The sequence below is a fragment of the Hipposideros armiger genome, unplaced genomic scaffold, assembly GCF_001890085.2.
Source record: "Hipposideros armiger isolate ML-2016 unplaced genomic scaffold, ASM189008v1 scaffold_314, whole genome shotgun sequence".
NCBI lineage: Eukaryota > Metazoa > Chordata > Mammalia > Chiroptera > Hipposideridae > Hipposideros > Hipposideros armiger.
This window is the reverse complement of record NW_017731664.1, coordinates 1,028,862-1,045,023: the sequence shown is the minus strand read 5'-3', so window position 1 is coordinate 1,045,023 and position 16,162 is coordinate 1,028,862.

Here is a 16,162-nt window from a genome sequence, read left to right as displayed (position 1 = left end):
CGGGAAGAGCGCAATGATGGTGCTAACTTGGGCCAGTGAAGCAACGTCCTCCACAACTAGACTGAAGAACAAAACAACAGCAATTTGTCTGTTCCCCTTCCCCCAATTCCCCAGCACTGTTCCCATCCCCCCAGGTCCCCAATAAAAATCTTTAAAAAAAATTAGTTTCAGGTGTACAAAACAATATAGTGATTAAACATTTATATGCCTCATAAAGTGATAACCCCAATAAATCTATTACCCATGTGATACTGTACATAGTTATTACAATATTATTGACTATATTCTCTATGCCATCCTTTATATCCCCATGACTATTTTTAAATTATAGTTGACATTCAATATTATTTTATATTAGTTTCAATTTTACGGTGCTATGCTCAGATATTTATACAATTTATGAAGTAATCCCCCAACAAATCCAGTACCCACCCACCACCATACATAACTTTAAAAATACCATTGACTATATTCCTCATACTGCCATGACTACTCTGTAACTACAAATTTATATTTCTTAATCCCGTTGCTTTTCTCTCCCAGCCCACAACCTCCCCTCCCATCTAGTAACTATCAGTTTGTTCTCTGTATTTATGGGTCTGTTTCTATTCTGTTTGCTCATTTATTTTGTTCTTTAGATTACACATGTAAGTGAGATCATATGGCATTTGTCTTACTCAGTCTGACTTATTTCACTTAGTATAATACCCTCTAGGTCCATCCATGTTGTTGCAAATAATAAGATTTCATTCTTTTTAAGGACAGAGTAATATTCCACTGTGTATATGTCCACATCTTTATCCAATCATCTATTGATGGGCATTTTGGCTTCTAACTGATGTTCTTATTCTGCTCTGGGCCACCTTAAGTCTATTCTCAACATAGCAACCAGAGTGGTCCTTTCAAAATGTGAGCTAGATGGCACTCTTCTACTAACAATCCTCCAGCACTTTACCATGTCCCTCAGAGTTAAACCTAATATCCTGACCATGACCTTCAAATCCCCACATAACCTGGACCTATTCCCTCTCTGACCTCATCTTCCTACAACTCTACTCCTCAGTCTATTTTCTCCAGTGACACTGGTCTCTTTGCTGTTCATTGATCACACTAGGCTCTACCCCACCATAGGGCTTTTGAATTTGCTGTTCTTCGTCCTGGAACACTTTTCTACCAGGTATCCACATGGCTCATGTCTTTGGTCCCTTCAAATGTCACCTTCTCAATTAGGTCACCTTTTCCCAGAATTGCAAACTCCACCACCACCTTCACTGTCAACACTCGCTATTTCCCTCTATTTTATCTAACATAGTATATATTACAATTTCACATGGTATATATTTTATTTATTTTGTCTATTATATTTCGTACCCACCCCCCACTCAAATGTGTGCTCCATAAAGGCAGAGATTTCTGTCCAGTCTTTCTTGTTTTGTTAACTGATCTTCCTCAGAGACGGTAACAACGCTTGGCACATAACTGGTGCCCAAATAAACACTTGTTGAAAGGATAAATGAATGAATGTAGAAGATTAGTTATTTAATGATGACATTTGCTCTTTACTGAATGAACTAGCTCAAGCCTAGGATCTCATTCTATTTTTGAATCAAAACAGTTATCAAAGCAGATAAATGCATGGGTGTTGGAGTATGACAATCTTCATTTACAAGAGTTGCGCCTTTGGGAAAGCTACTAAACCTCTCAGCCTCAGTTTCTTAATGGGACATGTGAGCCTCAAGTGAGACAAGTCATTGAAGTGATCAGCTTATCTGAAAAATGGGTCAGTCACAGCATGCTTTGCATGATCCCACGTATAGGAGGTATCTAAAATAGTCAAACTCATAGAAGCAAGGACAGAATGTGGCTGGCAGGGGCAGGGGAGAGGGAGACATGGAGGATTTCTAATCAATGCATATAAAGTTTTAATAAAGCAAGATGACTATGTTCTAGAGATCTGCCATACAAGATTATGCTTATAGTTAACCATATTGTATTGTATACTTTAAAATCTGTTAAGAAAGTAGATCTCAATAAAATAAAAATTAAGATAAAAAGAAAAACCCAACTAAGAAATGCCTTATATGTGTAAAATTAACTGATTCCTTAATTAAAACTTTCCCACCAAGAAGAAAATGTGTGCTTTGCAAGTGTGAAGAAACAAAATAGTCAAGGTGGCTCAATGCCATTAGGGCCATGGGCCCTAACTTAGATCTCCAGGTTGAATGAACATCTGCTGTAACTGGATCTAGATATCAAAAGCCAAGTTCTATGAGTTCATATGTGAAGTATTAAACAATGCAGAAACTTAAACCATGATCTGGATTCAAATCTTAGCTTCATCATTTATGACCTTGACTGAGTTATTACTTAATCCCCTTGAGACTTAATTGCCTCATCTGTAAAAGGAGGATCAAAATATCACCCTCCTCATAGGGTTGCTCTGAGGAGTAAATGAGAAAGTATATTTAGCTCAGTGCAGGGCACATATTACTAATACAATTGTCATTATTTCAAAAATCATTATTAAAACACATATGCATTTATTTTGGGTTTAAAGAACTCTAACGCCTAATAAATATTAGATCTTTCATAAACATGTATTTAATATATAAAGGAATTAAAATTTGAGCCTGGTTGATGTGCTTATTAACATGTACTTAGGGCCCATCAGCAGAATTTTGTTTTCTTTTGCTCTTATGAACTGTAACATAGACACCTTTCAGAGTCATCATAGGGCAGGTAATTGGTGAAAATAACATGGTCAGCATTTTGATTTATGTGTCTGAAGCAGCTGAAAAATAGATTAAATCTTCAACATTTTGGGAAAAGAGGTAAGTCCAAGTAAGCACAGAAAAAAGAATCAGTTTTTTCTGTAGAGAATTTTTAGTTAAACTGAAATCTATCTGACATCAAGTATATGTTGGGAATAGAAGAACAGGAACTGGAATCCATTTTCAATGGAAATTCTTAGTGGCCCAGGCTCTTTAATATGTTAATATCCAATGGACACACAAGTATAAAAATTGATATAAAATTGCTTCTGAGTGTGCCCTTATGATACCCAAATAACCAGAAGGTCTAGGCAATACAATGAAAAAGTCACTTAGAACTCTGCTTGATTACACATAGTCAAAATAACGAGTTGATTTAATTTTTCACTTCTCAGCCAGTTCCTTGAATGACAGGCAGAGAATGCCTAAATTTGCTTTTTTTCTTTTCATTTTTTAAAAAAATCTAATGCCTTGCTTTTGGAAATGAAAACAACTGAGCCTAAATAGTTCACAATCAATTTGTCATTGAAGCACAAAGAACACAGGAAGCTAGACACATTTTGAATGAAACCAAGAATGCCAACCTTCAGCTTTGAAAATGTTTCCTGCTGGAGAATCAGCTCATTCTGATTTGCAAATAATCACATTCTTATTTTTATTAATAAGTGAACCTTGCATACGAATAGCTTTCTTCCTCCTTTCCCCCAAATAGTCTTTATATCTATCATCTCATTTGCTACTCAAAACAACTCCTTGAGATGAAAAAAGTAAGGAAAACACTTCTCCGATTGTACAGATGAGGAAATTGAGGTACAGGACTGGCTAGTGAATTCCAGAAAGTCACATAGGTATCTAGTGATGATGTTTAGACTAGCACCAACATTTCCTAACTGCTGATTTAAAAACTTCCACTAAACTACGGCACCTCGTATGCCATGACTGCTTTACATATTTTCCTGAACCTGTCCATCATAGTGACCTCATGGAAATAAAAAGTCCTTCTGACAAAACTATATAAATTTTTTTGAAACTTTAAAAAGCCTCCTTAAGTTAAAACTTATTTTTCTCCCCAGCTCCCACTGCCTTCCCTTCCCTACTGTCATTCCCTCAGAAACTTATAATTCAGACTACAAAACCTAATAAGTAATTTGCTTCAGGCATTAAGGGCCGTCTCTCAAATATTTCTCTAATTTGTTGGACCTTCCTATTTACAATATAATTTTCTAAATATGATGTTCCATCCTGGATGGAAGGAAGCCTGGAACAAATAAAGGATATTAGTGGAAAAACTGGGGAAATATGAATAAAGGCTGGAGTTTAGTTAATAGTAATGTATCAATGTTAATGTCTTAATTTTGAAAAATGTGCTACAAACATGTATGATGTTAACATTAGGGGAAAGTGAGTGAAGGGTATATAGGAACTCTGTATTGTCTTTGCAACTCTTCTATAAACATAAAATCATTCCAAAATAAAACGTTTATTAAAATATAATTGCAAGGTACAGTAACTTTGAAATTAACCTATAGTACATCTCACCAGGAGCCATAAGTATTTTTTAAAATTGTTATCAGTAGCATGTTTTACTTTTCCCTCTACTTTTCCTTTTCCCATCTTGGTAATTCCCATGTTGGTGGGCTGAAGAGGGGGTGAATCAAGAAAAAATAGTATCCCAAATAAATTTTCAACCTCTCTTTCTCCTTTGAAACACCTATCACAGCTGCCAGCAAATGTTTCTTGGAGCTGTAAGCACATGGGATCAGTCTGAAGAATAAGCTTTGCATTGACGTTGGAAGCTAAATTAAAGGAGTAGAAAGCAGCAGCTGGCTGCCCACTGGCTGGCTGAAGAAGATAAACAGTGACTATCCTGTACCCACCCACCCCCCACAACAAACAAGCTGCCTGATCTTTTCCCTAAATCAAAGTACATAAGCCATAGACTGCGGAATGGAAAGGAAAGAAGATCCTCAAAGCAAATCCCATCTTTAAATAATTTTGTAAACCATATAAACCACTGGCCTTCTTCTTATAAACACACTTCACACCCAGAATCGCCAGTAAAATTCTTCATTTCCAGCATTTTACGTCTAAATGGCACTTGTCAGGATTGTGAAGTACTTAATTGTGACAGAGAAAGAAAAATATGTTAAGAAATCTAGATTAAATGTGTTTTGACACTAATGATGATGTAACTTTAGCAGATCAATGTTCTTTAGTAAATAGGGAGTTAGTCTAAAACATGACTAGAGGATACTAATGGGAATGCTAGCCAGAAACTACATTATTTCTTAAACTTCTCTACCCCACTTATCTGTCTTCTAAGCAAAACTATCAGAAGAAAAGGAGAAAATAGGTTGATACACAGTTGACCCTTGAACAATATGGTTTTGAACTGCATTAGTCCACTTATACATAGGTTTTTCCCCATAAATAAATACCTGTAATTGTTTCAGTCCACAGTTGGGAATCCACAGATGCAGAAGGCTGACTGCATGCATTGTTCTACACCATTTTATATAGGAAGCTAGAGTATCCTTAGATTTAGGTATCCACAGGGGGTCCTGGGACCAATACTCCACAGATATGGAGGGACAACCTAAGATTTGGGGGCGTCAAAATTATATGCAAATTTTCAACTGTACAGGGGTCTGCAAACCCTAACCTCTCATTGTCCAAGGGTCAACTATACTGTATTTTTACTATGAAGACTATGCTCTTACAAAACAATCCTTTGAGATGCTCATTCAGCTCCCCAAGCTTAACTGCAGGTAACCATCCCCAATCTCCTCTCCCCTTCAGACCACTCCTTTTGACCAACAGATACCTTGCTTATGGTTTGATTAGGTAAAAAGGCCTTGGAATTTGTATCTGCCTAATTTTTGATATATTAACCAATGTGTATTTTTATTCTAGGTGTTTTCTAGAAGTTTCTTAAGGTTATTCCATTACCCTTCTCCCATTCAGGCTGATTTGCTCAGAATCAGCATCCATCACCTCAGAGTATAGACATCACAGCAAAAATAATGGTAGACAGAAAAGAGTCTATTTGTTGGCTTTTAAAGGTCACATAGAAACAAAGCAAATGTCCATCAATGTGAATCTGGATGAATAAGCTGTGATATCTTCACATGATGGAATATTATATAGCTGTCAAAATAAATAATCAACACAACAATGTTGATGAAGTTAGCAATATGATATTAGGTGAAAAAAAGTACAAAAAGGTTTTCATAAGACATGATATCCCTTTAATATAATTAAAACAATTTTAAAAACTAAACAAATTATTTTTTGTAAGACATATAGATGCAATAAAATTATATCTAAAAGAAAGCAAGAAAATGATGAGCATTGGATTCAGAATAATGGTTACATCAGGTAGGAGTGGCAGGGGAGGCAGATGTTATGGGGGTGGAATATATGGTTAAATGTACTCGTAAGATATTGTTAAGGTTCTAACGTTTTAGCTTTTGATTTGAGTGGGGTGTTTTGGGTATCTATTACAATTATTAAAAACAAATAACTAGTTAAAGCAAAGAGGGCTATGTGTCGACCAATGATAAGGGTATCTCTTGAAATAAGAATTATGATGAATCTACTTCTGTGAACCTAAGGACACATTTAAAAATATTAAGTAGCAACAAATAAACTCATAGCAGAGATAATCATTTGAGAGAAACAGGTTGTGAGTTTCCTCATCCCTTAGCCTAAGATTCTGGGCATAAACATTGGATGTGGGGCAAAGAGTCTTGTGCACTCCCACAACAATATAAAGATCTTCCAAATAAAGGAGTCCAAGAGGCAGCAGGAAAGTTGGTAGCGAGTCAGCATATGGAGCCCTGAGTGGAGGTCCTGTTTCGGATACTTCACTGGGAGGAGTCCTGGGGGCAGGAAGAACCGTGGACTTCCCAGCTAGCTTAGGGAACCCAAGAGGAGAATGATCCTGTGGTCCTGGAAAGGACACAGAAGTAGTTACCCACAGCCCAGATGATGTGGGATTGGAAGAAATGTCTGTTGAAGGGCCTGAGGTAGCCCCACTGAATTTCTTGCACCTCCAAAGAGACAAGGGGAAAAACGCTGTGTCCCATGTGCATGAGGGGCATGGATGTGGTTGAGAGAGAGCTGGACCTGGAAAAGCCCCATGGTGGAGAAGACAGAACGATGCAACAATGGGCTACTTGAATTCACAGCCAAGGACCAGACACGATGCTGCACATGTAAGCAGATGCCAGCATCCCCCATACCCTAATATCTCCCCAAACCCATTTTGAGAAAACTCTGGAAGCCCCTCACAGTTTAGATACAACTCAGAGAAAGGAAAGGGACACAAAATGATTGAGAGGACCAGAAGTGACTAAGATTGGGAATCTACTACTGGCCTGAAGGAAGACTTGATATAGAAATTAGGTTCAGTTATGGAAGAATTTGTTTAAATTACATTTTGTACACAACTGAGCTTGTGGCCTGAGATATGAAACTCCTGCATGTATGAGCTATCCAGGAATCTAGTCAATCCCTATGGCTATCTGGGTATATGAGATATGGAAGCAGAGCATGCAGATTAGCCTGATCTTTGTGCCATAACTAGCCATGTGACCTTCAGCAAATCTCTGGGACTCAGTGTCATCAATATAAAATAAGGGTGGTGGCTAGAACACAGGTCAAGCTCTGACCCTGCCAGTAGTTCACTGTGTGACCTTGGACATGTCCCTTTCCTTTTCTGGTTCTCTGGTTCCTCATGTGTAATACAAGGGAATGAGATGAAATCTACACATTCTTTTGAGCTCCAACAATCTATCATGTAACTTTGATATGGACTTTTTTGGACTTCAAATGCATTATATGCAGCTAATATCCTCTGATTTCAATATTTATATGATGACAACTTATTTCTTTTAAAAATTTTACAGCCAAATTGGGACTGTAGAGAGTCATTTATCCAAATGTATATAGCCTGTCACTCATAAGTCCAGAAACAGCTGAGATGTAAATATTTAACCATGAATAACTAGCAGAACTCCTCTGCAGAGCTAAATACAGTCATTTTTTGTTATTTTTCTAAATATTATTGGCTTGGCTGTCTCTGCTTGAGAATTGTTTCTAGGGTCATGGATACAATCAGACAGCCCTCTTCTTTTAAACCCAACCTCTATGAAAACGTAGGTCTATTTGTTTTTTAGGAGTCTGTGCATTATTTTTGGCTCCCTTCCTATTCTATTTATTTGCCTATGAAGCACCATGAAGGTGGGGTGGTGGGGAGAATGAAACATGGCAGGCACAGATCTGGTGAGCAAAGAATCTGGTGATAGGGTAGCTGGGGAGATTCCCTATCAGGGAGTATGGCAAAAAGGAAATTAGAGGCAGTGGTGCACACCAAGACATGTGTAGATACATGACCTACTGTCTTGAATATGTGGAGACACAGTATGGGTGGTGTAATGAGGGGTTAAGAGCACAGGTCTTAGATTCAGACAGAAATGGGTTTAAGTCCTGGCTGTACCCCTTACTAGCTGTGTAAACTTTCTGATTTGTAAAAGATGGGATGAGAGTAATTGCACCTGCCTCATAGGGTTGTTTAGAGGCCTAAATAAAAGACTACATCTAAAAGTACTTAGCATCATGTCCGAAACACAGTGGTACCTAATAAATGGTAGGTAGTATTCTGATTTAAATAATCACAATTCCACAAAATCCCAGAGCTATAATGAACCCCTGAGATCACTTAACCCAGTCCTTTGATCATATAGATGAAGATGCTGAGACCCAGTGCAGTGAAGGGATTTGTCACAGGACACACAGCTAGTTAATGACAACACCAGGACTAGGAGCTGGTCTCCTGAAGTGGCTTCCTAAGATCTTTGACCATATGGCACATACATACATAGGCAGAATTGTGATGAGGGTCATTTTGGTCCTTTGTGGTCTTCCACCCCTCCTTTCCCCATTCTAGTCCAAGGACAAAGTCCCAGGTGATTCCCACTGGCCTACCCTTGGGGAAGATCATGGAAGACAAGAGCAGCTTCCCCAGCAGCCAGAGCCACCTTCCTCCACGCACACTTCCTACATACACACTTTGGGCCAGCCCTTGTACTTAGATGCCTTGCTCTCTATCCAGAGAGCCTGCATCAACGCCAGTGTTCATAGCTTTGGGGCTACCCTTAGGAGTAAAATTTTTCTCATGAAGATTACATGGCACTTTTTTCTATAAGTTTCTCCTCACAACCACCAGCAATAAAGATATCATTTTGTGATGTGCTTAGGGTGATATCCAAAATAGTTCATTTCTGGTCCAGCATGGGCTGTAACCAACTAGAAAACATGCCAGAAAGCCGACTGGCACAGAGTAATGTAGGCCTTCTGTTGTGCTAGCCATTAAACCTTTAGTTGTGGATCATGGGGAGAGCCCAAGGGTCCCAGGGGAGGTGCAGGAGCAGGAGCAGTGGAGGCTGAGACACTTAAGGAAGCTTGGGACAACAGACATTTACCCAGTGGCAAGGAAGTATTTCCTTTAACAAAGGTACAACTGCACCACAGCACCCTATTAAATGTCAGCCTGGTTGTACTCAGTTGGAGCTCTAGGCCTGAGGCTGAAAAGGGGGACCGGACAGAGCTGGACCTAGCACTCTGGAAGCTCACTTGTTAGACAACTGTGCCCATGCCAGGGTTCTAAGACAGCTGGGTGGAAGCGTGGAACCCCTATCTGCTGACAAGTGAGCAGTTTACAGTCATGCATCGTCCCCAAGGTTGAGAGGCCTGCCTGCTGCCACTGCCTAGGCCTTCAAGGGCTTCGACTGGCAAGTACCTCAGAAGCCTTTAGGCATTGTGTTTAGTACTTTTAGATGAGGACTCTGTTTTGCAATGGATTTATCTGGTATTCTTTTGAATAGGAACTGAATGGAAAGGCACTGATCTGTGGGAGACATCAATATCTTTTTTAACCCCCATGATTTGCCATGTAGTCACTCTCCTTCTCCTTGTCTTATGTGGTAAGGTGTTCCAAGAAACTGTAGATGCACTGGATCTCAACAATGACTTTCCAAAGGCATATTTAGCCCATGTTGTTTTGAAAAAAGCCAAGCTTGTCAAATAGGCTGCCTGAAGATGATAATTAAATTAAATGAAATTAATCCCAAGAACTACTATTATGGGATTGGCTGATTACATAGGTAGCTAAGACCCACTAACTACCATTTTCCCTGCTGGACTCAAAAGCGACATTTTTGTTATGTATGAATAAGTAGTAAGAGCACCACAGCTCTGTCCACAGAAGGAACTCTTCTTTATGTGCAGTGTAAATCCAGGGGCAGGATAGAGTCCCTGCGTGCGCTCTGGTCTGATGGCCTCCCCCCTGAATGCTCCTTGCTGTGCTGTGCCACAATTAATCAAGCTTCCTAGGTTTTAGTTAATTTCAGGACCCAAATAAATTGGTTTGTACTGGCATTAGTCCAGCCCTGATAATTTCACAGCCGTGTGCTTGGAAACTGCTGCAAGTTTGCACAGGACTTAGCAAGCAGGGAGCTGGGAGAGAAAGCATAAAAGAAACTCTTGTTTGGCTTAAGTTCCATTAATAGTGGGGAAAGCTGAACTCTAAGTGACAGAAAAACATGGTTGAGCACATGGACTTTGTAGCTGGGAGTGGGGTTCTCTCTGTTCTTTATACCCTTCCCCCAACTCTTGCCATATTTGAAAACAATAAAATTAAATAAACTCAAACTTCAGTTTGACATTTCTCTTTGTCTGATTATTCTCAAGTTTTTGTCTCTGATTTCACAAGAGTCCCTTGAGGAATAAGCACTGGAACCCATAATCTAGTAAAAGGTTCATTTGGGTTTAGGCTTTTTATTTGTAAAGATATGATTCTTGGAGATTTTTTCAATTACAGGCAGCTTTTATGACTACTGAGAGGTTACCAGGAAAATTCAAAGGCAGGAAGAGGAGGGGTCCTTAATGAGAATAGACATTTGGTGCTGCCTGTGTAAATGAGCTGCTATGGAGAGTGACCCCAACTACCACGTGTTGCAACCTTTCAGAGGCTCAGGAATGTCTCTGGCACTTGGGTTCTAAAATGTTCTGTGGCCAGAGCAATTCAGGTTCGAAGGGGCCAATAGGTCAAGTGAGTGGACACAGAATATGATTTTGCAATCAAATATTTATAGAGCTTGAAGTAACTTCAGAGATCATGGAGTTCAACTCTTGATTTTACAGTTGGGGAAACTGAGGCCCACAGTGAGCAGGAGGTGAGAATATGACTCATACAGGCAGAGACAGGATTAGAACCAAGAGTCCTAATTCTAAGTTAAAGGATCTGTCCATATTCTGACGCTGCTTCTCTTGAGGCTAGGACATCATATGTTAATATAAATAGGGGGGCGGAAGATTTGGACACTTGGTTATAGAGCCAATGTGAGAGTAGCTGTTTAGATTTTCATATTTTTGAGGTAAAACTCCCTGGAAGTGCAGATTCCCTCTGCTAGGTTTTAAAATCATCCAAAAACAGAGATGAGGGTTTGACTGTGTCTATGTGATGCCTAAACAGACAGTTGATTCAGTAAACAAATATTCATGTTGCCGGCTTGGCAACACAACCAGTTGGTGAACTGAATATTTCACCTTTTAACTCCTTAAGAGGCAGTATGAGGTAGAAGTAAAATTCCCATACTTCCTGTCAGAAAACCTGGCTCTCAGACCCAGTTGAGCCACTAACCCCTACCCCCAGGCCTCAATTTCTCCCTCTATATCTTAATCAGATTTGGGCTAAATTGTCTCTAAGGTGCCTTAGAGTTTTGATCATCTAAGATGCTACTCTATGCACAACAAGTCATTTTCCAGTATGGTATGGGAGAGGATGATGTCCCTATTTATGGCACTTGCCATCGCAGGTGAGTTCTGCAGCCTCACATTTCTAGTGTTATAAGAGATTTATGGATGTAATTCACAGCCTATTTTCATTTCACTCCCAAATTGGCTTCTAAATAGGTAGCTCACTGCTCTCCCAGGTCCTGTCCCCTAATGGCCTTCTCACAAAAAAGAAAAGGATTTCAGTATTCAGTTGACAGGAAGGACTCAGCAGTACTTTCAGGAAGGCTATACTTTGTCATGTAGGTTCATCAAGCTAGTACTAACTGTTCATCAGTCCACACCTCTTTCCCAGATTACCCATGCCCAAAGGCTGGATAATTGGCCTGTGGGATTTTTAAAAAGAGGTGGGGAACAAGGAAGTGGTGTTGTCTTAATAATGGGTTCCATGTCAGGCGTTGAATCTGACTCTTTCTGGTTGATTTCTGACTCTTAGGCTGTGAATAAGATCTCCTGGCTCATGCCCCTGACCATCCCATTTACTTACTGAAGCTTTTATTTAGTGGACTCAAGCCAGTGGTATTCTAGAGCCAGCTCTCAACAGATTGTGAGAGGCAATTCTGCACATCTTTTACCAACTCCACATTAAGTGACAAAACATTGGTGGTTTGAAATCGGCCATGTTGGGGATATTTACATAACAGAAATTGGAAATTGTTTGTAAAGGATGACTGTTCTCCCTAGAAAGCCATCTGTTAAATAGTTATCACTGTACACCATGATTCAAACTCAAATGCCTTTAGAGTCTAGAAAGGTAATCTGAACAAATAAAACAGGCCTGAGGGTAACAATAGGGAAACAGCAGGGAATGGTGGGAACTGTGGCAATTGGCAAGCACATATGTTATGTAAAAGCAACAGCCACTACTCTGTTCTTGCCTATATTACCGTGTACAGATGTCAGCCAAGTATTGCCAGCAATTCTAATTTTTCAAGAGGAACTGGAAATCAAAAGTTTTGTGTGAAATCTCCTAATTATAAAAAACAAAGGTTGTTTGGAACCAACTGAAATTACAAAAAAAATAAATCCCTGTTCAGTCCTGGCAAAACATGTGGGCAAGATCTTCTCAGCCTTTGGATCAGCAGTTTGCCATCTTGTTTTCTTGACTCTCTGTTTCCTGCTCTTATTCCCTGGGTTATAGCTCTGATCTTGAGTTTCCAACATCATTTCCTAATCAGAAATAAACTTGCCTTCCTTGAGAACTGAAAGAACAGATAATTTGGATCTGAGAATATCCAGGTGGCTTCTTATGATTCTATTCTAACTTGTGTCTTGTTTTTTGTCCATGTGCCATGAAGCTGGAGAAGAGAAACATAGGCTCAAATATGCATATAAAATTTTATGATGTTCTCCCAGCACCAGGACAGTACCTAGTGCTTGTGCACCTGGGTGAGAGGAGAAAGTGACTTCCATTTTGGCATCAGTCTCTTTACTGTTCCACTTGAAGGCATGCTGGCATTCTACTCTCCAACTCACTCCCTGCCTAGAAGAATAGGGTGGGAAATTAGACTAATTATTGGTTTTCTCTTCCTGCCTTTATCCCCACTTTCTTCTAAAGGCAGGCAAACTAAAGCTTAGATGAACTAATAAAGTAATTTACTGAATGTAGAATAGCTCTCACATTTGGACTAAGTGGTTGGGGGCTGAGAGGGCAAAATGAGGATGGAAACAACTAATGAGTACCTACTGTATGTCAGGCATTATGCCAGGCACTCCACATAAATCAGGCCATTGAATCTCCATAGCAACATTGTTATCATCCCCCTTTTACACATAAGGAAAGAGACTTGGAAAAGTTAAATGATGTGTTGGGATTCAAATTCAGGTATGCTTGATTCCAAAGCCTTGGCTCTTTTAAGTACATCATGCTACCTCCCTAAGGAGAGCTAGCTGTTGTGGTTAAGACAATGAAACAGACACTTCACTGGGTTCTGCTGAAAAATAATAATAACGGGGAGCTCTGCTACCTAGCTTTGGAATAAAGCAAATATCTTGGGAAGATCACTGTGGTTCTGGGGAACTATGGGTAACATGGGGTCCTATAGTAAGCTACCTGAGGAAATGTTTTATAGCAAATAGAGTTTCCAGGGAGACAGCTTCTATCCTATGATATTGCATTATTCTATGCTCAGTCTAACATTTGGATATATTATACCTCTAGTTTGTTTTTATGACATTCCTGTTTAACAAGTTATACACACTTTTGTAAGAACACTTTTAAAAAAATGTAGTTGAACTATGTGAAACAAATCTTCAATTAGAAGAGGGTGTATTTCATGCTCTGCCCACTTGACTTATTCATGGTAATTATGGGCACACTACAATTTTTGATCAAGGAAATGCACCCCCTTTCATCTTTGAGATATTCAACCATCCTGCACACTATGATGAGTTTTCCTTGATTTTAAAATAAAATGTTCCTGAAAATTTTCTATAAACCAAATATTGCTTTTTCAATGGCCTTTATGATAAATCTGGAGATATGCTCCTTTGGGAAGATAATCACGTAACATGCGCCCATGAGTATTTTAAAATCACTTAAGAAGAAAATAATTTCTATAAAAACACTATTCAGATATAACACAAAAAATACCTTGGGCTATTTTTATTTCATAGAGTCGCTGAAAGGTATAAATAGAAAATAAAAGCTTAACTAAAAAGGATACATTGAACCAAAAAGATAACTGCCTCTATTAACTCTGTTTCCAAGATTCTCTAACCTTTTCTATTTACTCCTCTTGTTTTCATAAAGTTCTAGGAAACAGGATTGTTTTCACTGATGGTATTAGCCAAGATCAGCCAGGTTCTGATGTGGCCGAGTGGCTCAGTTGGTTAAGAGCTTGCTCTAGAGAGCGAGCTCTGAGCAGCAGGGTTGCCAGTTCAATTCCCACATGGGCCAGTGAGCTGTGCCTGAGCTGAGCTGCCAACATATGGCAGGATGGCTCAGCTGGTAAGAGCACATGCTCCTAACAACAAAGTTGCTTGTTTAAGATGGTGGGCTGTGCCTGCCCACAACTAAAGACTGAACTCTGCACCATGAGCTGAGCTGCTGCCTGGGTGGCTCAGGGAATAGAGTGTGCGCTGTTAATAACAAGGCTGCTGGTTCGACTCCCTCATGGGATGGTGGCTACGCCCACCCACAACTAATTGAACACAGCACCTTGAGCTGAGCGGCGCAACTGGACTTGGAGCTGAGCTTGCTGCACCCTCCACAACTAAGATTGAAGGACAACAACTTGGCTGTTCCCTTTCCCCAATTCCCCAGCACTGTTCCCCTCCCCCAACTCCCCAATAAAAAATCTAAAAAAATAGATTAGCCAGGTTCTGCTGCAACAATAAGCACCCTCCAGATTTCAGAAGCCTAATATTCAAAGTTTCTTTATCACTCACTTTAGATATCCAAAATGAGTGCTGGGGGCTTTGCTCATCTTAGTCACTCAGAAAATCAGGCTTTATTTCAATATTTGTATTCATCATTCCTGTGGCAGTGGGAAGGGAATGGGGCAAATCATGCACTGGCACTTAAATTTTCCACCCAAAAGTGACACATCACTTTTGCTATGATTTCACCAGCCGAAGCAAATCTGATGGCCATGCTCACCCCCAAAGAGTAAAGGGGGTAATGTTCTACCATGAAATTAAAAAGAGGAAAGTTAGAAATATTAGATGAACTACACTAATAATAAGTGATTCTGTATTCTAACACTTTAGAAATGACTAGTAGAAAGAAAATACAACAAAGAGACAAAAATTCAGTAACAAACAAGAATCAAACAAATAATAAAGGGACTCATATTAAAATATAACATAAGGGTCCTAAAAGGTCTATACAGTGAATTCGTCAACTTCTAAATATTAAATGAAGTATCTGATTAACACAAACTCTAGGTTGGTCTGATTTTCTGTATAAAGAAGCTGATGTTTGACCAAGGAGTAAAAGCATTTCAGTGGAGGAAAGACAGTTTTTAAAAAATGATGCTGTAGCAAATGTACATTCATAGGCCAAAAAAGTGAACCTTGATCTAAACATCACATCTTATATAAAAATTAACTTAAAAAATCATAGATTTAAATGTAAACCTTAAAACTAAATCATAGATTTAAATGTAAAACTTAAAACTTTAAAAATAGGAGAAAAAGTTTGGGATCTAGGGCTAGGCAAAGAGTTCTTAGACTTTAAGATGTCAAAACACACTCCATAAAAGGAAAATTTGATAAATTGGACCTCATCCAAATTAAATTTTGTTCTATGAAAGCCTATGGGAAGAGGATGAAAAAGACAAAATATAGTATGGGAGAAAATGTTTGCAAACCATGTGTGCAACAAAGGAATAATATCTAGTATATATAAATAACTCTCAAAATTCAACTGTATGAATACAATCCAATTAGAAAATATGCAAAATAGATGAGGAGACATTTCACCAAAGAGGATATACAGACATCAAATAAACACATGAAAAAATGGTAGATACCATTAGGTGTTAGGGAAATGCAAATTAAAACCACAATGAGATGCCACTTTACACCTATCA